At 36.8% G+C, this 23,026-nt stretch overlaps 1 long non-coding RNA gene across 1 annotated transcript; it reads right to left on the reverse strand.

Annotated features, from left to right (window-relative positions):
* Positions 1 to 16,777: 16,777 nt before the first annotated feature.
* Positions 16,778 to 18,528, reverse strand: LOC130986814 (uncharacterized). The gene is made up of 2 exons (XR_009089405.1): positions 18,388 to 18,528; positions 16,778 to 17,070 (listed from the first exon to the last, which is right to left on the reverse strand). It is a non-coding gene; the product is annotated as an uncharacterized LOC130986814 (long non-coding RNA).
* Between the last annotated feature and the right edge of the window lie 4,498 nt (positions 18,529 to 23,026).

Consider the following 23,026-nt stretch of genomic DNA (forward strand, 5'->3'; position numbering starts at 1 on the left):
TCCTAACCCTTGTTTTGATGATACCAAAATTCATAGGACTTAAATGTAATAGACTAGAATCGTTTTGAACTCAAGTGTTAGAGTTCGTTTCTAGTTTAGTTGCGGTGTCGAAGACTGAAGACTGAAGACTGAAGAATGAAGACTGAAGACTGAAGACTGGAGTTACCAACTGAAGTATCAGTTGAAGAATCAGTTGAAGACTGATTATTTAATGCGCGCCATAGACTGATACTAAAGTCAAGTATCAGTTGAACATTCCTCCTAGGACTGATCTTCCAACGTTCAGAGGAAGCCACGTATGCTCAAAGTACAGCCGCATTAAATGCAGAGATATCTCAATATCTTATCTCTGCAGAGGTCATTCCTATCTGGTGGCTACTTTTCAGAGATGTCACATCTCCTGTCCTTCAAAGAGAGCCGTTTCCACACAGACAAGGAACCTCGAAGATTGAAGCCTCAGCCCAAATTCGAATTGCTCTCCAACGGAAGAAATCTTGAAGACGATTTACGCCAACGGATCTATTCAAGAGTTCTCCTACAAATAGCGCTCGAGGATCACTTCAATCTTCACCGATTCAACAACATAAGCTGAAGCTCTGCCGAAATAGCTACTCAGCCTAAAGCTTAACCGCTCAAAGCTTGAATCGAAGAAGAGAATTCCAAAGCCAAAATCAGTCACTGCTGATTACATACATTCTCTTAGACCCTAGGCATATATCTGTGTACCCAGAAGCCAAAGGTCAAACTTGCTTCAAAGAACTTGTTCTTTGTAAGTATAGTTGGCACTCGTTTAAACCTCTCCCCCATAAGAGTGTTTGAGTGACTCGGAGTTCAGGAAGGTACTCTGAACTCTGAAAGGAAAGTCTGAGCACGAGGTGTGCTTAGCAGGGAAACCCTACGCGAGTTGTGTAGGTGCTGAAATCCTACGCGAGGTGTGTAGGTGGGGAAACCCTACGCGAGGTGTGTAGGTGCTGAAGAGAGTTTATCTTCAGTTTACGGTTTGCAGTGCACTAGGCAAGCACTTGCGGAGTGGATTGTTGGTCTGATCAACCAGCCGTGGATGTAGGAAAGAGTTTTTCCGAACCACGTAAAAGTCTCTGTGTTATTTATAGCTTTCAGTTTTACTTTCATAACTGTGCTATTTCAATTGATAAAACTGAACACTGACTAACAGCTAGAGAAACCCTAATCCAACTATCTGCTCCACCAAGGCTATTCGAAACTAAGTTTAATTTCCGCTGCGTATGATATCAATCTGACTCACTATCCTCTGATAGTAAGGAAGAGAGATATCATCTTCATCTTTGCAAACACGACTGAAGCCCTTACGTGGATCAGTTAAGTTCTAGTGACTTAACTGATAACTCTTTACTGAAGAGCTTTCAGTATCAGTCGTCAACCCTGTTGGTCAAAACTAATTTCGGTTAAACAGGTGTCTGGTTTGCATGAAAAGTTTCTTTTCTATCTCTGACTGAGATCCCTCTGATTGAGGTTGGTAGATAGATTAAAAATAGCCTATAGGTGTATTCCCCCCCCCCCATACACCTATTCGAGACCCTCCGGACCTAACAATTGGTATCAGAGCAGGTTGTTCGCAAGAACTATCTGTCTCTGACTAGTTCCTACTTGAACTAGATTCTTTCTTAAAGGTCTCGAAGAAGTTTTACTCTTTCTTATTTTTATGCTTGCTATTTACTCTATCTGCTGTTATCTGTTCTCTCTTTTTTGATGGAGACTAACCACAGCAGATTATCTTCTCTACCTATGTTTAGTATTGAAAAATACGACATATGGAAGTTTCGGCTTGAAAGCTTCCTCACCGCCCAACATTGCAGAATGTGGGAAGTCATCACCAGCGGTCCGATCATCATCACCAAAACTGTAAAAAGGGTTCCTAATGACATCCGTCAGGAACCTTACGATGAGGACCAACCCAAGTCAAAGGCAGACTTCACCACAGAAGAAATGAAGCAAGATGAGTTAGACAACCTCGCCAAAAGCATCATCTCCGGCACCGTTCCCGACAAGCATGTCATGAAGATCATCAAGTGCAGAACAGCAAAGGAGATGTGGGACATTCTGGAAAGAATGTGCGTAGGTTCTGAGAAAATCAAGGAGAATAAGCTTTCCATAGCTTGTCAGAAATTCGACTCCTTCCACATGCTCAAGAATGAATCTGTCGAGGAAATGGAACAAAGATTCAATCTTATATTGAATGAAGTTCAATCCATTTCCAAAGACAAATACACTCAACGAGAAATCAACCTGAAGATTCTTCGAGCACTGCCACGTGGAGAATGGCAGATCTACTCAGTCGCTCATCAGCATAAGCCAGGATTCAGTCAGCTCCCGACAAACAAGCTTTTCTCCGATCTCATGGCAAATGAGTTCGACCTTATGAGAAATCTTGGTAACAAGAAGGCTGGAGGATCAGACGAAGATGGTCCATCAACCTCGAGAGGAGTTGCACTGAAGGCCTCGACCAGAGAAGGCAAGAAGCAGATCAAGGAGCCAACAGAACTCAACCCTGAGGACTTCTTCAGTCAATATGCCTTGTTGACTGACAGATTCAACAAGATGGAGTCCAAGTTCCGGAAGTACAGAAGGTTCCACAAGCAGCACTACAAGGGAAAAGAAAGAGAAGGGGACTCCAGACATTCCACAGATCGAAGCGGAGAAAGGAAGTCAGCCGCTTACGACATCAAAGAATTGGAATGTTTTGGATGTAGAAAGAAAGGGCACTTTCGACATGAATGCCCTGATTTGACTCCAGCTGAGCGCAGGGAACTGAAAGCGAAGAAAGATCGCAGATCTTCGAAGAAGAAAGCGATGGTTGCTGATGATGCTGATTCTTCTAACGACACATCAGAATCATCCGACTTCGACAGTTCCAGCTCAGATGATGAGAGCCGAGCCCTGATGGCCAACGAATCAGAAAGTGTAGCTGACAACAGCTACGACAATGGAATGAATGGCCCAGAGGTAAAATCTCTCACAAAAACTCCATATACTGATAATTTCCTGATGCTTTCAGGAGACCACTCAGAATCTGGAGATAGCTCATCCGTTGAAACTGACGAGTTTGATCAGCTCCTGACTGATCACTGTCAGCTGAGAAAAATGTTCGAAGATCTCCTCAAGCAGAATCAGAAAATGGACAAGGAGATCAATGATGAACGAGCTAAACATCAGACAATTATCTACTTTCCGAATGAAACTTGTCTTGATCAACTAATCATGGAGAACAGCCGACTGGAAGAAGAGCTCAGAGTCTCCAACTCAGAATGTGAAAGAGCATCTCATGAAATCAAGAGGCTCAATCACAAGCTGGAAGAAACAGTCAATAACTGCATGATGCAGTCTCCCATGATGAGCAGCTTTCCATCGAAAGGACTGGTCAACAGCATCGGAGGAAAGGTTGCAGCTGCCAAATGAAAGGATATCATGATCATCTCTAAGAATGATCCTCCTGAAATCACAATCTCAGAAGAATCAAGAGATCATGATATGGATGAAGTTCACAAGCACAGACTGATGGCCAGATCAAATGTTCCACCTCCAAGAAGCTACAGACGAGCTAAGGAGGCTCCCAACCAGATCATCTTATTGAAAAGGCTGGAAAGCAGATTTCAGTCAAAGATCCGGGAAGGAACATCAGGAGCCAAGAAGAATCTTCCTCATCAATCCAGGGGGAAGAAAGGCCACATCAGTCAGAAACTGACATCCTCAGTTCAGTTTCAGAAGGAACAACATCCATGGAGATCAAGCAATGCTGAGTCCAGTCGAGCCATGCCAATTCCTCGACGACAAGCCACTGGACGTCAGACAAATCTCCATAAGTCTGCAAAGACTAAAGTATCTCAAGAAAGATACTTCACAGAGCAAAGAAGACCTCAACCACCCATAAGACAGAACTGCTACAAGAGTGAGGCCTTCAAAAGGATTTCTCAACAGAAGAATGCTCACGTGCCACCTGAAGCGCCAACGACATCGATCAGACATCCAATAATGCGCAAAAGATCAGCCAGACCAATTCTGAAGCAGATTTGGGTTCCAAAGGGAACTCGAACTAACATTGAAGGACCCAAAGTTTGATTGGGTGCCTGAAGCAACTCTTCCTTGCAGGTCAATGTCAGGAAACATAAAAAGAAGGAAGAGGCCAAAGCTTCAATCAGAACGTGGTATCTGGACAGTGGCTATTCGAAGCATATGACGGGCTACAAAGAATATCTATCCCAGTATGTTGAGAAAGCTGGATCCAAAGTTGCATTCGGAGATAACTCGATTGGAGAAACAAAAGTCTACGGTGTGCTCAACATGGGTAACGCCAGTATCAGTAATGTTAGCTTTGTTTCTGGTCTTAAACATAATCTGTTGTCTGTGAGTCAATTTTGTGACAGTGGTTTCACAGTGAAAATCAAAAAGGATGAATTCACTGTTAGAAACAATCAGAAGAAGGTGGTTCTGAAGGGATTCAGACAAGGGAGTCTCTACGTCGTTTCTTGGGAAGACAGCCCACCAGAAACGTGCCTCATCAGCAAGAGCAGCTCGGAGCTCAATTGGCTATGGCACAAGAGACTCAACCATCTCAACTTCAAGACGATCAACAAACTTGCTAAACATCAACTGGTAGAAGGTCTTCCTTCTATTGTATTCTAGAAGAAGCAAGAATGTGAAGCATGCCTCAGAGGAAAGCAGACGCGGACGTCATTCAAGTCAAAGACAGGACACTCCTCTGGAAGGATTCTGCATCTACTTCACATGGATCTGTTTGGCCCGATCACTCCAAGAAGCTACAACGGTAGGATGTACACCTTGGTAGTTGTGGATGATTATTCACGATATACTTGGGTTATCTTTCTCTTCAAAAAGAAGGAGACACTGGAGGAACTGCCAAAGCTGCTGAGAAGACTGAGCGTAGAAAAGGAAGTCAACATCATCAGCATCAGATCAGATCGTGGGACTGAGTTCCTCAATACTGTCATTCGTGAGTATTGTGATGAACAAGGAATCAGTCATCAAACTTCTGCAGCAAGAACTCCACAGCAGAATGGAGTTGCAGAGAGAAGAAACCGGTCTCTAAAGGAAGCAGCCAGGACGATGCTAGCCGAGTCAAAACTCCCCTTGAAGTTTTGGGCCGAAGCAGTCAACAACGCATGCTACACGCAGAATCGCTCCTTCTTCACTCAGAGACATGGAAGAACTCCATACGAGTTATGGAAGAACAGAAAGCCATCGATTTCCTACTTTCATGCTTTCGGTTCTAAGTGTTTCATACACAACAATGATAAGAAGAGGTTGAACACCTTCGATAGCAAGGCTGATCCAGGAGTCTTCCTTGGATACTCTGGAACAGAACGTTCAAGCAAAGCCTATCGAGTGTTCAATACTCAAACTCTTTGTGTAGAAGAAACACCTCATGTGATCTTTGATGAGTCTACAGATGGTTTCAGGGAACAAGATGCTGAAAAGGGTGTTCAGATCGCTGAAGGTTCCAAAGCTGAAATCCGCACTGTCGAGCCCACTACTGTCTTGGTGTGGGGACCTGGCAAAGATGAAGATGCTGAGATGCTTCAGTATCAGAAGATCAACCAACGGTCTGAAGTCCAGACTGGAGCCAATACAGATGGCATCAGTCAAGGGGGAACTCCAGTTGCTGAAGTTCAAGTTGAACGCGCAGAAGCCGCCCCAGCTCAACTCACCCCTGCTCCAGAAGGTGCTCAACATCCCAGAGCTATTCTGACCGAAGAAGCTCCACCATCCCCTGAAGAGATCAAGAAGTATCGAAGATGGTTTGAACTCCACTCTAAGGAGAACATCATTGGAGAACCATCAGATGGCGTCAAGACTCGGAGATCAATGTGCAACCTCGTCTTCGACATCAACCAGAACTGCATCAACGAAGATAAGAATTTCAGCTGTTTCTTATCAACTACAGAGCCCAAGGATATTGAAGAAGCTCTGAAGTCCAATGAATGGGTCATCGCAATGCTAGAGGAACTCAATGAATTCAACCGGAATTCAGTTTGGGAGCTTGTGGATCGACCAGACGATGCAAAGGTGATTGGCTTGAAATGGATTTTCAAGAACAAGGAAGACGAAGAAGGAAACGTTGTGAGAAACAAAGCAAGGCTTGTGCCTGAAGCAACTCTTCCTTGCAGGTCAATGTCAGGAAACATAAAAAGAAGGAATCGACTACGACGAGACATTCGCCCCAGTTGCCAGATTGGAAGCAGTCAGACTCTTCTTAGCCTTCGCAGCTCACAAAGGTTTCAAGGTACACCAAATGGATGTCAAGTGTGCATTTCTTAATGGAGTGCTCACAGATGAAGTCTATGTAGAACAACCTCCTGGATTTGAGGTTGCTGGACCAGAAAAGGTGTACAAGCTGAAGAAAGCGCTCTATGGGTTGAAGCAAGCACCAAGAGCGTGGTATGATACTCTCTCTGAGTATCTGGTTGAACAAGGTTTCAAAAAGGGATCTGTGGACAGAACTTTGTTCACTCTCAAAGAAGGAGAAGATCTCTTGCTTGTTCAAATTTATGTCGATGACATAATCTTCGGATCCAAATCCGAACGCATGTGCAATAAGTTTGCTGACATCATGACGAACAAATTCTAAATGTCCATGATGGGAGAAATAAATTTCTTTCTCGGATTGCAAGTCAAGCAGACCAAAGAAGGAATACTGATCAGCCAGTCCAAGTATGCCAAGGAGCTGATAGCTAAGTTCGGTATTCAGCACATGAAATCAGTCAAGATCCCAATGAACACAAACTGGAAAGTTGATCCAGGTTCAGAAGGGAGCTCTGTCTCTTCGAAGAAGTACAGAGAAATCATTGGATCTTTGCTGTATTTGACTGCGAGCATACCAGATATCGCATTTGCAGTCGGGGTTTGTGCAAGATATCAATCAGATCCTAAGCAAGCTCATTTGGATGCAGCTAAGCGGATTCTGAGATATCTCAAGGGCACACCCAATTTAGGATTGTGGTACCCAGCAGACGACGACATCAAGCTCACCGGATTTTCAGACTCCGACTTCGGTGGATGCAAGCTTGATCGCAAGTCAACCTCCGGAACATGTCAATTCCTAGGGCTCTATGGGTTGAAGCAAGCACCAAGAGCGTGGTATGATACTCTCTCTGAGTATCTGGTTGAACAAGGTTTCAAAAAGGGATCTGTGGACAGAACTTTGTTCACTCTCAAAGAATGAGAAGATCTCTTGCTTGTTCAAATTTATGTCGATGACATAATCTTCGGATCCAAATCCGAACGCATGTGCAATAAGTTTGCTGACATCATGACGAACAAATTCTAAATGTCCATGATGGGAGAAATAAATTTCTTTCTCGGATTGCAAGTCAAGCAGACCAAAGAAGGAATACTGATCAGCCAGTCCAAGTATGCCAAGGAGCTGATAGCTAAGTTCGGTATTCAGCACATGAAATCAGTCAAGATCCCAATGAACACAAACTGGAAAGTTGATCCAGGTTCAGAAGGGAGCTCTGTCTCTTCGAAGAAGTACAGAGAAATCATTGGATCTTTGCTGTATTTGACTACGAGCATACCAGATATCGCATTTGCAGTCGGGGTTTGTGCAAGATATCAATCAGATCCTAAGCAAGCTCATTTGGATGCAGCTAAGCGGATTCTGAGATATCTCAAGGGCACACCCAATTTAGGATTGTGGTACCCAGCAGACGACGACATCAAGCTCACCGGATTTTTCAGACTCCGACTTCGGTGGATGCAAGCTTGATCGCAAGTCAACCTCCGGAACATGTCAATTCCTAGGCAACAAGCTCATCTCTTGGTTTTCTAAGAAGCAGACTTCAGTTGCCACCTCTACAACTGAAGCTGAATATGTTGCTGCCGGAAGCTGCTGCTCACAAATCCTGTGGTTAGTCCATCAACTAAAGGACTATGGGATCGAGGAAAAGGAAGTTCCTATCTATTGCGACAGCTCCAGTGCTATTGCAATCTCCCAGAATCCAGTTCATCACACCAGAGTCAAACATATTTAGATTCGACATCACTTCATTCGTGATCATGTCGAAAAGAAGAATATCTATGTGGAATGGATTCCCACTGCTATTCAGAGAGCGGACCTGCTGACCAAGGCTCTTCCAGAAGAGAGGTTCAATGATCTATGTGCAAAGATCGGCCTCATCAACCCTGAAGAGTGATGCTGTGTTTGAAGATTTTCTCAAACAGTCATGCTGACTGGTGGTCAACCAACTGCTGCTTCTACGATCGCCAACGTGGAAAGCAATGAAGTCCGAATGCTCATCTGAAGAAGAAGTCATCCTGATGATTCAACCAGGATCACGTGGTATCAACTGACTACTATGTCCAGTTGATCAGTAAGTATTTTAAGTGCTTACCTTTTCAAAAATCAGTTATTTCAGTTTAGAGCTTTAAGTGTTTAGTTCAAAACCTTTTCTCTAACTGATCAGTTTCTTTCAAAAACTTTAACTGATTGTTGGAATTGTTGGAAAATGGAATATCCGAAAAGGACAAGATTTTTATAAAAGAGAAAATCTGTTTTGATTGAACTTGTCCTGATCTTTTTGCCAAAAATCCTTCCAACCTTTTTGCCTCTGCAATAAAATTTCTTGAAACGCTCATTGACATGACATATGTAATGATGCCTTTCAAAGTCCCTCGCAGTGACGGCAGACGCGAAATTTTTCTTCAATTGCATTTTAGGCACAGTTTTAGAAAAACCTTTTCATCTTCTACATGGTTCACATCTTGTCTATTTATACACCATGCTGTCTTCACGATTCTTCTGCATCAACTAACAACTCTCCACAGCCTTCACTGTGAGAAAAAGTTTCAATTATTTCCAAAGTTGCAGAGAAAATTTGTTCCGACTAAAGGAGAAATCTATGACTGCAAAGTCATGGAGTGGAAGAATGACGCTCACATTCTTGGTCTTCACCGGACCCTTCCACTGGATCTCAACGTCCCTTCGGCGTCAAAGTTTGCTCTACCCTCACTTGTATCCAGCGAAGCGAGCGTCTTCCATCCTCATGCCCGGTGCATTGGTTTGTAGTACCTGTCTGAAAAAGGACAGACTTCATCGTCTTCATCAAAAGGCCTCTCGCCTTTTGTGAAGTTTCAATGCGGAGCAACAACAATGAGCAGGAACTCATTGTCAACCGGCGTTATGTCAACAGTGAGACCCTCACAATCTCCACTGAATTGACAACCCCTCACCTCTCAAACCCTCTGTTTCTCTTCTTTTTCCTCGTCATCTGTTTCCTCTTCCTAACCTCCTTCTAAGCCTTCGCCTTCTTCATCCCCCATGACCCCAATATCTTCCTCCTGCGAACTTACCTTCGCATGGTCTTCGCTTCCTTCTTAGGTTCGTCCTTCTTTTTGATGTTGCCAAAAAGGGGGAAAGTTGCACAATCTTATGAACTTAAGTCGGTCAAGCAACATGATCATCCTTTCATCCGATGATCATGAGGAAGATTAACCAGAGGATAAGACCTCAATTCAACGGAAAACAAGTGAGAGTGGAACAAGCTTAGGAACATGAAGACACGAAGACAGAAGATGAAGATCAAGAAGTTCAAGGCGCAGCCAAGCAGACTGCTGGAGTCCATGGTTTATCCATGATGTTTTTTGTTGTTTTTCTTGTTACTCCAATGTAAGTCTTGCTCTGTACCTTGACTGATGGCTTATCAGTCCTTTTTTAAAGAAATGAACTTCTTATTGATCTCACCCTGAAGACAATGACTCTTTGTCCAGACTCTGATTTATGGTTTTTCTGTCTTCTTTAAGTTTTGTGTTTAGAACTGTTTTCGTTCTTGCTCTAAGTATAAGTTGTTTAGGTTCTATTGTTAAGGGGGAACTGTTTTCACTCCTTGTCTAGAACTTGTACTGAGAGCTCAGTCTTTTTATTGTCTAGAACTGCTGTGTGGTTTTGGCATCATCAAAAAGGGGGAAATTGTTGGGAACCTTGTGGAATATCCTAACCCTTGTTTTGATGATACCAAAATTCATAGGACTTAAATGTAATAGACTAGAATCGTTTTGAACTCAAGTGTTAGAGTTCGTTTCTAGTTTAGTTGCGGTGTCGAAGACTGAAGACTGAAGACTGAAGACTGAAGACTGGAGTTACCAACTGAAGTATCAGTTGAAGAATCAGTTGAAGACTGATTATTTAATGCGCGCCATAGACTGATACTAAAGTCAAGTATCAGTTGAACATTCCTCCTAGGACTGATCTTCCAACGTTCAGAGGAAGCCACGTACGCTCAAAGTACAGCCGCATTAAATGCAGAGATATCTCAATATCTTATCTCTGCAGAGGTCATTCCTATCTGGTGGCTACTTTTCAGAGATGTCACATCTCCTGTCCTTCAAAGAGAGCCGTTTCCACACAGACAAGGAACCTCGAAGATTGAAGCCTCAGCCCAAATTCGAATTGCTCTCCAACGGAAGAAATCTTGAAGACGATTTACGCCAACGGATCTATTCAAGAGTTCTCCTACAAATAGCGCTCGAGGACCACTTCAATCTTCACCGATTCAACAACATAAGCTGAAGCTCTGCCGAAATAGCTACTCAGCCTAAAGCTTAACCGCTCAAAGCTTGAATCGAAGAAGAGAATTCCAAAGCCAAAATCAGTCACTGCTGATTACATACATTCTCTTAGACCCTAGGCATATATCTGTGTACCCAGAAGCCAAAGGTCAAACTTGCTTCAAAGAACTTGTTCTTTGTAAGTATAGTTGACACTCGTTTAAACCTCTCCCCCATAAGAGTGTTTGAGTGACTCGGAGTTCAGGAAGGTACTCTGAACTCTGAAAGGAAAGTCTGAGCACGAGGTGTGCTTAGCAGGGAAACCCTACGCGAGTTGTGTAGGTGCTGAAATCCTACGCGAGGTGTGTAGGTGGGGAAACCCTACGCGAGGTGTGTAGGTGCTGAAGAGAGTTTATCTTCAGTTTACGGTTTGCAGTGCACCAGGCAAGCACTTGCGGAGTGGATTGTTGGTCTGATCAACCAGCCGTGGATGTAGGAAAGAGTTTTTCCGAACCACGTAAAAGTCTCTGTGTTATTTATAACTTTCAGTTTTACTTTCATAACTGTGCTATTTCAATTGATAAAACTGAACACTGACTAACAGCTAGAGAAACCCTAATCCAACTATCTGCTCCACCAAGGCTATTCGAAACTAAGTTTAATTTCCGCTGTGTATGATATCAATCTGACTCACTATCCTCTGATAGTAAGGAAGAGAGATATCATCTTCATCTTTGCAAACACGACTGAAGCCCTTACGTGGATCAGTTAAGTTCTAGTGACTTAACTGATAACTCTTTACTGAAGAGCTTTCAGTATCAGTCGTCAACCCTGTTGGTCAAAACTAATTTCGGTTAAACAGGTGTCTGGTTTGCATGAAAAGTTTCTTTTCTATCTCTGACTGAGATCCCTCTGATTGAGGTTGGTAGATAGATTAAAAATAGCCTATAGGTGTATTCCCCCCCCCCTCATACACCTATTCGAGACCCCCCGGACCTAACAATTAGAATTACACTGATCAATAAAATTTTATTTATATCCATACACGGAAAATAGAAAATATATATATTTGTAATTTTGAGGTTGTAATGATTATTGTAATATTATACATTTATACTTCATGATATCCAACTCTCCAATTTCAATTTAAAAACGTACTTGATTTACTTTAATATATATGACTTTGATGTTATTAATTCTATTTATATTCCCTAAAAAATAATCTTCGACCTCATGGGCAGACCAATTCGGGTTCCAACGTATATAATACTTTAATTGGGTTAAAATAAAAACCACCCTTAAGATAAGAATGTAGAACTAATCTATGCCCTTAACCAATAATACATTAATGGGCACGATTTAAAATTTATTGTATTTTAATTTGCATTAGGAAAAAAAACTACAATCACTCCATTCTAATTTTCCTCAATTCTCATTCATTTTTATTTTTTATTTTTTAATCAATTTCCATATCCAAAAACCATTAAATATCTAAAAATTATTATATATCTAAAAACTATTAAATATCTAAAAATCTTTATATTAGTATTCCACTTATCAATAAAATTTTATTTATATCCATACACGGAAAATAGAAAATACATAAATCATTATATTAGCAAAATAAATCATATCCTAAAACGGAAAATAGAAAATACATAAATCATTATATTAATATTTTACAAATCAAGAATAGAGCAGAAAAAAATATTTAAGAATAGAGCTATCTTAGCCCCTAATGAAATGGTTGATACGATAAATGATTACGTCATGTCTACCAAAGAAAGGGTTTACTTAAGTTCAAACAAAATTTGCAAAGAAGATGGACAAATTGACCTCGATGAACAAGTATTCTCAGTTGAATATCTTGACACGATCAAGTGTTCAGGATTGTCGAGTCATGAGATTAAATTTAAAGAGAAATGCATAATCACGCTTCTAAAAAATATGATCAATCTAATAAACTTTGCAATGACACCAGACTGATGGTAAATCAACTTGGAGAACACGTAAGTGAAGGCAAACTCATTTCAGGAAAAAAAATGCGCGCAAGAAGTTTTCTATAGCTAGAATGATTACAATTTTATCGCAACTCACTAAATTTTCAATTCGGTTCCAGAGAAGGCAATTCTATATGAGTGTTTGTTTTGCTATGTCGATAATAAATAAAAGTCATGGATAATCTCTTTCAAATGTAGTCGAAACCTATTTTTAGTTATGAACAACTCTACGCGACAATCTCAAAAGTCACTAAAAAAAGGTCATACGCAAGACGCAACAACTAATATGGTGTATGATGAAATTTTCGATAGATTATGAGGTTGCAAATTTAAGAATTTATTCAAACTTTTAAAGTTTAAGTCACTAGTGATATTATCTAATTTATTCTTTTCTTATTTTTTTTAATTACTGGTTCCAACTATAATATAGGTACGTTTCAAATAATTGTTTAAATTTCTCTTTTAATATTTTTTTGAATCGAAACTCTGCTTACATATAAATTTCATAAGATATTTAAATTAGGTCGGTCAATTTTAAATAAATATTATAATTTTTTACTTTAAAATAATTTCATTAAATTCTTTATTTTAGTAAAAAAAATTATGCAACAAAAAATATATTAATAATTTTATAAATTTATATTTTAATAGAGTCCATCGAATTTCGACGGGTCACTTACTAGTTTCTATTATTAACAAAATTTACAAACTTTTATACGTAGCAATCGATAGTAATAGCTATTTTTTTTTAATTTGTCGTTCTCGGAGAATGTAAGTAGTAAATTTTGTTACACGTAAAATAATTACTTTTCTAACACTTCTATTGATCCTACCAAAATTATGTCATTACTCTATTATTTCACTGTAGTGAGAATTTTAAAAAACGTACGTTGTGTCTATATACAAGGAAATGTAATTCTACATATAAATAATTACTTTTCTACGTTAGAAATTATCAATGTTTTAAATAGGAACTAATTTGTAATTTATTGAATTTCAAAATATTACTTTACGTTACAATTTATAAGTAAAATTTATGAAAATAATTTATACTTGAATAGTGTTTTGCTATCTGATAAATTGTGACGATGAACCAAAATGATAAAGTTTGTATATAGTCATCATGTAAAATTTATGTACTCGTATCCATCCCACCACAGTTAAAAAGTGATTTTAAATTAGAGCGATAAATGTTCAAACCTATTTATAATGTTTATTTGTATTTATTTGTTTAAATTAATATATATAAGTTGTTATAATATTTCATTTACAAAATCATAGAAAAAATTTCACATATCGATCAATATTTGTACCGAAGATTTATATACTCGTACCTATCCCAAATCCGAATAAAAAATTATTTTACTACTTGTTCTCGTCTTAGTTCCATTTAGTAGCACCCTCAAATTACTTGAATCCATTTAAATTATAAAATATCTAAATAACCAAATATAAGTTTGTACGATAATCAGTTAAGATAAATAAGAATAGAGATTGCAATACTCATTCCAAACTTGTAAAATAATATTCTATAATCATTCAAATATGTTAAATTTATAATTGTTTGGACCTATATTGTTATGATTTTCTGGGTGTTTAGGAGTGATATTGGTTTATATATTGGTCTCATTCACTCAAGAGTTGATTGATTTGAGCTTTTGTGCTAATTTTATTGTCTCAAAATTTTATGATTGAATAGATTAATCCGTGAACAAAAATGGAGTCAGAATTGAGTTGAATGATCTGAAGAATAATTGAAGCTAATCTCAATATGAGTTCGTGGACGAAAACGGATCTAAAATCGGACTTGAAACGAGGGAGAACAGACCAAAATAAAAATGTTGCACAGTGCAGTGGCCTGCGCCCACCGACTCCAATTAGTGAAAGGGTGCGGCGGCGGCCTCCGTGAGCTGTGGCCGCAGCCCACTGCTGCCTCTGCCGTGAGGCGAGCGCTAAGGGCCTATTTTGGCAGCTTCGTGCGTGATTTAAGAGGTGACTATTATGCTCGTATTTTAATAAAAACAATACCTTAAATATACAGAGTGCCCAAAAAACAATTCTCGGCCCCCGAACTTAATTCCTGGCTCCGTCCCTGATTTTAACTATATATATATATAACTTGTTATAGTATTCATTAACAAAATCCTAGAAAAAATTCCACCTAACACATGGTGATTAATATTCGAATTTTGTGTAGATTTACATAATCGTACCTATTCCAAATTCCACATAAAAAGTGCCTTGGAGCCTATAATTTCAATCTATGTATTGCATAATAGGATTAAGTTTGAAAAAGAGAAAGAAAGTGCTTACACGCCACTGTATTAGACGTCTGAGTGAGTTCTCTAGTGTCTGCAACTTCCGAGGAAATGAGAAGCACCGTAACTAAGAACACAGCAATGAATACATTTCTTTTCGAAGCCATTTTTTGGCTCAGTATATTAATGTGTATATTTGATTTTGAATGACACTCTATATTTATAGATGACTTGTGCAAGCAATGATTTGTCGCAAAACTCAAATTTGAGATTGTTAATTAAGAGAAACTAGATTTATATCTTTATTGGACTATTCCTATTATAAAAGTATATATATTTTTATTTAGAAAACTAAATATCTATAAAATTCCTATTTATTTTGATATTTAATGATAGCTTGGTGAGTATATATAATAAATTTAATATTTTAGTATAAGACAGGAATCTGTTTATATCTAAAAAAAATCAAAATTCTGACCAAATTTATCTATTTTTAATAAAAACTATTTCCCATGAATTAACTTATGAACCATCTTTATTTATACATACAATAAAGCTAACTTGTGATTCTATTTATTTATTAATACTTTTTTTATATTACATTAACACTTCCCTAAAAAAACACTTATTTTTATTTCTAAATTTACGTTTTTCCTTTGATGATGGAAACTTTGTTTTCGTCTAAATGGTAGAACTCAAGATCTATTTTTTCCTTATTTGACTAAGTAAATCTATAAATATATGTTATTTTTTCCACGGGTGGAAAAATACTGTGAAGGACTACCATCCCCACTTGATAGTTTTGACACTATTGAAAACGAAATTGAAATAAAGGGAGACTTTGGCATCGCCCAATGAAGACCGCGTTTCATTGAAAGCGACGGGTGTCATAAAAGTAATGTATTTGAAATTTTCCATGCGCGTTTAAGGAAATTTCAATGATCTTTTTACATTGAATCTCATCCCCCCTGCTTGTATTCGGGAAGTTTATGCAAAGAAAATAAGACAAGTCAATCTCTTAATTAATTCATGCAGCTTCATATTATTAATAAATATTACTACACCAATTTGAGACAATAATGATTAATAAATAACATTTTCATTAAATTTGAGACTGATACATGTATATATATATACATTCTAGGCGGATTTGAGTGATGAACCTTAACATCATTATTTTGATTCATCACTCATCAGTTTGATTTTTCAGAAAACATTGCAAGAAGAACATAGATAAATCTCATATGTTTTTATATTCATACAATTTATTGTTAATATTTACTTCGTAATATTGTTCGAGTGTTATTGAACATAAAACAAAATATTATAGAACAATTTATTTTTATTATTTCAAAGAAGCTCGTGGAGTCAACAAATATTATTATACAAGCCTGAGATGAGAATGAGTCATTAGTGAATATTTATATTATATATTATTGGTACTTGTTTTGTTCAAGTAGAGGAATGATATATAACAATAATTGTTACTTTTATTGAGTGTTTCATTTTACAATGGAAAAGAATCACTAGTAAATAACTTCCTTTCTTTTGGTTCTCCTCTATTTTGAGGGGTAACAAATTGGGTTACGTACCACCCTCAAGTAAGGATAACGATTAACTCATTACCCAAATCAAAACAACAATGGATTCAATTCCCTTTCCAAACTTCAAAAAAACCCAACCAATAATAATATATACTACTATGTAATGTTCAAGTTTTGGCACAATCTCCTTTAATATGTTTTGAGCTTCATATCATCATATCACCTTAAATTGCATTATCAAACTATATGTCACAACATGAGGTGAAATGCTTTATTAGCCAGAAGAGTAGGAGAGCATCGTCAACCTTGCATATAAATCGGGCTTGCAACTTTCTTATTCCCATAACCTTAGTAATTGCTCAACCGACATCTTCTAGGATCTTTCCAAGCAATGATCCATAACATGATGAGCCTCATCTTGCTCACGCATTGAATCTGGGATATAAGAAAGATCTTCATTCGATACCATATTCTATAGGTTCCAGCAATGAAATATCAAATGAACTGAGAATTAATTCATATCTGAGTGATATTACATTTCCTAAAACAAGATGGTGAACATCATTTGCACAACAAGAAAAGGTAGGAATTAATTAAATGAGTTGTATGGGGATTTTTGAGCAGTTTAACGGCAGCAACGGCAAAAATCCAATTCAATTTCAGCTCCACTTCCACAGCACCCCGACTCGCATCTATACGCTGGACTTGGAGGTCGATTACCTACTTTAGCTGTAATAAAATTAAGCCACGCCAAATTAGTTTGTTTCATCTTTATATTTATAAATTCGAGGGTTAAACGATGTCGTTTCTATTAGAAAATACGCACTAGAAACGATGTCGTTTCTATTAGAAATACGACACGTTGTTTAGTAATTTATGACGTGTCCATGTCGGCAAAATTCGACTTTATGTGTGTTCAATTTTTGCCAGAAATGTGCTTCATGGAAAAATTGGGAAAAATTGATAGTTGATGGTTTTAAATCGAACATTCAAAGATTCTGGGAAAAAACGGAAATCAACCAAAATTTATGAATTTAGAGACAATTAACTCTAATATAAAAAACAAAACAAAAATAGAGCGATAAATATTTGAACCGGTTTATAATGGAGTATATATATATTGGCTAGAATAAAAACACTCTTAAGTGTATAAAATATAAATGATTTTCAGCCCTTAGAGCATCCGCATTGGGGGTTCCTTGATAGCCTACTTGATAGCCTACTTGATAGTGTTTGTGTTATTGAGTAGGTAGTGCTGCATTGGGGTTCCTTGATAGCCTACTTGATAATATTAGTTTTGATTTTATGTTTTTCATTTAAATTTAATTGCTCAAATTTAAATAACACAATTTATTTCAAATTTAAATTGCATTAATTATAAAATCCTAAATATTACATAAAACTTTAATAAAATAAAAAAAATTAAAAAAAACAAAATAAAAACAGCCATTGGAAATTAAAAAATATATATATATATATATATATATATATATATTTTATTTGAGGCTCGAGTACTACCCGATTACTCGAGTAGTACTCGAGGAGACATTAGTTGCAACGCCATGCTCGAGGATGGTACATTACTCGAGTGATGCTCGAGGAGCCCGCGATGCGGGTGCTCTTAGATCATCAAGATCTACGGTTGATTCGTAATCCTGTTGGATGAATTCGTGGTCCTGAGTTCGAATCCCAAAGGTAACAAAAATTTATTTTTCGCAATTCGTAACTCTGTTGGATAAATTCATACGTGTTCTACATAAAATTCGTACATTAAGAAACGTTTATATTTTATACACTTAAGAGTATTTTTATTCTAGTCCTCCCCTATATATATATATATGTAACTTGTTATAATATTCATTAACAAAATCCTAGAAAAAATTCCACCTAAACATGGAGATCAATATTCGAATTTTGTGTAGATTTACATAATCGTACCTATTCCAAATTCCACATAAAAAGTGCCTTGGAGCCTATAATTTCAATCTATATATATATATATTGCATAATAGGATTAATTTTGAAAAAGAGAAAGAAAGTGCTTACACGCCACTGTATTAGACGTCTCAGTGAGTTCTCTAGTGTCTGCAACTTCCGAGGAAATGAGAAGCATCGCAACTAAGAACACAGCAATGAATACATTTCTTTTCGAAGCCATTTTTTGGCTCAGTATATTAATGTGTATATTTTGAATCTTTGATTTTGAATGACACTCTATATTTATAGATGACTTGTGCAAGCAATGATTTGTCGCAAAACTCAAATTTGAGATTGTTAATTAAGAGAAAGTAGATTTATATCTTTATTGGACTATTCCTATTATAAAAGTATATATATTTTTATTTAGAAAACTAAATATCTATAAAATTCCTATTTATTTTGATATTTAATGATAGCTTGGTGAGTATATATAATAAATTTAGTATAAGACAGGAATCTGTTTAATTATATCTAAAAAAAATTCAAAATTCTGACCAAATTTATCTATTTTTAATGAAAAACTATTTCCCATGAATTAACTTATGAACCATCTTTATTTATATATACAATAAAGTTAACTTGTGATTCTGTTTTTACAATAAATATAACAATACTTTTTTTATATTACATTAACACTTCTTTTTAATTCCCCTAAAAAAACACTTATTTTTATTTCTAAATTTATGTTTTTCCTTTGATGATGGAAACTTTGTTTTCGTCTAAATGGTAGAACTCAAGATCTATTTTTCCTTATTTGACAAGTAAATCTATAAATATATGTTATTTTTTCCACGGGTGGAAAAATACTGCCATCCCCACTTGATAGTTTTGACACTATTGAAACGAAATTGAAATAAAGGGAGACTTTGGCATCGCCCAATCCATTGGTTCAATGAAGACCGCGTTTCATTGAAAGCGACGGGTGTCATAAAAGTAATATTGTTTGAGTTTTATTGAACATAAAACAAAATATTATAGAATAATTTATTTTTATTAATTCAAAGAAGTTCGTGGAGTCAACAAATATTATTATACGAGTCTGAGATGAGAATGAGTCATTAGTGAATATTTATATTATATATTATTGGTACTTGTTTTGTTCAAGTAGAGGAATGATAATAATAATTGTTACTTTTATTGAGTATTTCATTTAACAATGAAAAGAATCACTAGTAAATAACTCCCTTTCTTTTGGTTCTCCTCTATTTTGAGGGGTAACAAATTGGATTACGTACCCTCAAGTAAGGATAATGATTAACTCATTACCCAAACCAAAACAACAAGTAATGGATTCAATTCCCTTTTCAAACTTGAAAAAAATCCAACCAATAATAATACTATATACTATGTAATGTTCAAGTTTTGGCACAATCTCCTTTAATATGTTTTGAGCTTCATATCATCACCTTAAATTGCATAATCAAACTATATATATGTCACAACATGAGGTGAAATGCTTTATTAGCCAGAAGAGTAGGAGAGCATCGTCAACCATTCCATCCTTGCAACTTTCTTAGTAAATCGGGTATATATGTCCAGCTTTGCACAATCCATTGATCATCGCACAGTTGCTCAACCGACATCTTCTAGGATCTTTCCAAGCAATGATCCACAACATGACTAGCCACGCCAAATTAGTTTGTTTCATCTTTATATTTATAAATTCGAGGGTTAAACGAATTAAAATACACAAAAATTTGGGCTGACTTTCATTATGCACATAACTTCTCCATACTCTCGATAATTTGCAATTACGATCAAGTTAAAACTGACGTGGGCGTCCACGATTAGAGCCCCTTGATCTTGATTTAATGGACTAGTGCTTGTTGAGATTGTTAATTTTTTGCTTTACCTCTTCACATTAGATGGCATTACAATTTACATGCTACAAATAAAAATAAATCCGACGCGACGGAACACCGCTCACGACAAACTTCGGTCTCGTGAAAACGAAATAACGCATAAATATACCCATGTTTCACTGTAAACACCTTTATTGCCAATTTCACAATTTGTAAGATATTGTGAAAAAAATAATAATATAAGTTAAAAGATAATTGAAAAAATAGATTTATTCAAAAAAAGAGGAGAAAGGAGGGATAATTTTCTTAAGTTTTAATCTTTAAATAAATACTCCCTCCGTCCCGCTATTCAAGTCCCATTTTCCTTTTTGGGTTGTCCCACCGATAATGTCCCGTTTCCTAAAAAGGAAATAATAAGGGGATGCTTAACATTAAATGAGATCACTAATTATCACACTAATTTCTTCAACCCACCATTTAATTTTCTCCCAATTCTTCTCCATTTGAGTCCGGCGAAGAACGCTCTGCCCTCTGTGCCTCGCCGGATCTGTGCCTCGCTGGATCTGGACGCCGGATCTGTGCCTCGCCGCTAGTTTTCCGGCAACCAGGACTCTGCCCTCTCCTGGCTTCCATCTACAAAGAGACTCTCGGCTCTGTCTCTCTCTCTGCGCCTCCACCCTCACCTTCTCCTCCGTCGCCACCGCCATCGTCACCAACAGCAGCTCCCTCTCCTCTCTCCTCGGTCGAGCGACAACAGTTCTTGTCGCCGCCCTCGGTCGCCCTTTTCCTCCCTCTGATCTCCTCCGCCTCCGCCACTCACCTATAATCTCCCCTGCCTCTGCAAAACCCTAACCCCTAATTTGGGTTGCAGATTTGGTTGGGGGAAATAGTTTGATTTCTGAGCTCAATTTGGGGCGAAGGAGCAGCAACCCAATTTCTGCAAATTCGCCTAAATTTCTGCAAATCGCCCAATTTCTGAAAATTTATGTTCATTTAAGATCTGGTGAGGTAAGGGTGGCCATGTAGGTGGGGGACGTCGGCGGCGAGATTCGAGATCAATTCGTCGAACTTGCTCCTTGCCGACTGCAAATTTCATTAATTTCTTGCAAATTTCTTCTCTCTTTTCTTGTTGTTGTTCGTCCAGTTCATGTTTTAATTGCTTGAAAATTTGTTGCTTTTTTGTTGTTGCTCATCGCCTATTTCTTGATTTGGGTGAAATGCTACTGAGGGAAGAGATTTCATTTTCATTTTTCATTTTCATTGGAAGAGATCGCCCCTCTGTTGTTAGACGATTCCCTCAGATTTCATAATGGAAGAGATTTCATTTTCATTTTCATTTTCATTTTTTGCTATGTGTCTTCAATTTCAGATTTCAATTTCAGAAGTGTATTAGGCAGTTTTAGGTGTATTACAGATTATTAATTTATTACAGATTTATAATTTTAGTGATCATTTAATTTAATTAAAGATTATTAAAAATAAAATTAATAAAAAAATTAAGTCTTTTTTATATTAATAAAATAGAAATAATTACTTCTTCCTTAATCACAAATTAAATCATGTGGACCACACTCATTATTCATCTAATTTGCTTCTTCTTAATCTCCGTGCCGAAAAGTTATGGGACTTGAATAGCGGGACGGAGGGAGTATAATTTTTATATTTTAAATCCAATATTTAGATACCATTTATCAAATTAAAGCTATTGTCATGATCGATCTTTAATTTGATATGCATATCAAATATTTTATAATTAGTCGAATTTCACAATTTAACAAAATAGAAAAAAAGAAGTTAAAGAAAAAGAAAAGAAAAAAAAAAGATGTATAGCTTATAAATAAACCTTCAATTTTATTCTAACTACAAAATTGTCACTCAATTTTGAAATTGATTTGAAATCAATTTGAAATTGAAAACTCCCATTTTAATATAGTATAGATTTAATTTATCTATCTCTCTCTCTCTTCGTTATTTAAATTGTCAACTAAGGGGGGTGTATTCAATTCAGAATTTAAAAGATTTTGACAGATTTTTTATAATCTGTGGATTTTACCAAATTTTATGGATTGTTTAATTTTATTTAGAGTTTAGGAGATTCTGTTAGATTAATTTATCTCTGATTTCATAGACTTTATAATTCTATAGATTTTTAATTTTCGATTGTTCTGGTTTTTCATTCTCACTAACACTAACTTGAGAGTTGGGTGTGGCTGCCATTATTGTTCTCTATTCGATTACAAAAAATCGAACACCATTAAAAAAAATCAAAAATCCAAACCAAGGCATTACAATTGAAAATCAAGGAGTATACGCATCATAGTTCATAAGGTTCCACAAACTCCTAGCAGAAATCCCAAAATTATGCTCCTATATTCCTCCCTAAAGCCTCCCTATTTAATTTTAGGATCTCGATTTTATAAATGCATACACCAGATCTCTTATTTTCTACATAAAAACAATAATTATGTGTGGCCCTACTAATTTTAAGCTTAAAATAAATTTAGGATGGGTGTAAATTTAAGATTGAATTTAGGTAGGTGTAAAAAATTTTGTGGGCCCAATCTAATTTAGGGGATCTGCTGGATGCATTTTTTTTTATCACATTTTCAATTGTTTTAGCCTAAATTTAGAGTTAGCGATGCATTTAGGTGATCTGCTGTGAGTGCTCTAATACAATGAATCTAGCTAGTTGTAATGTTCCATTAACCTAATAATAAATGCATTAGTCAGTGAACTAGTCACACACACACACCGAAAGCTGCAGTCTCCAATTTATATTAAATTAACATAATTATTTACTACTCTAAAATCTTCAAGTTCAAAAGGTCAAAATCTGTATTTAAGCAAAAGCACAAATCTTCACTGATCAAGCGTTAAACTAATACGTAGCACCCATCAACTGA

This window comes from Salvia miltiorrhiza, chromosome 5 (assembly GCF_028751815.1).
Source record: "Salvia miltiorrhiza cultivar Shanhuang (shh) chromosome 5, IMPLAD_Smil_shh, whole genome shotgun sequence".
NCBI classification, from domain to species: Eukaryota; Viridiplantae; Streptophyta; class Magnoliopsida; order Lamiales; family Lamiaceae; genus Salvia; species Salvia miltiorrhiza.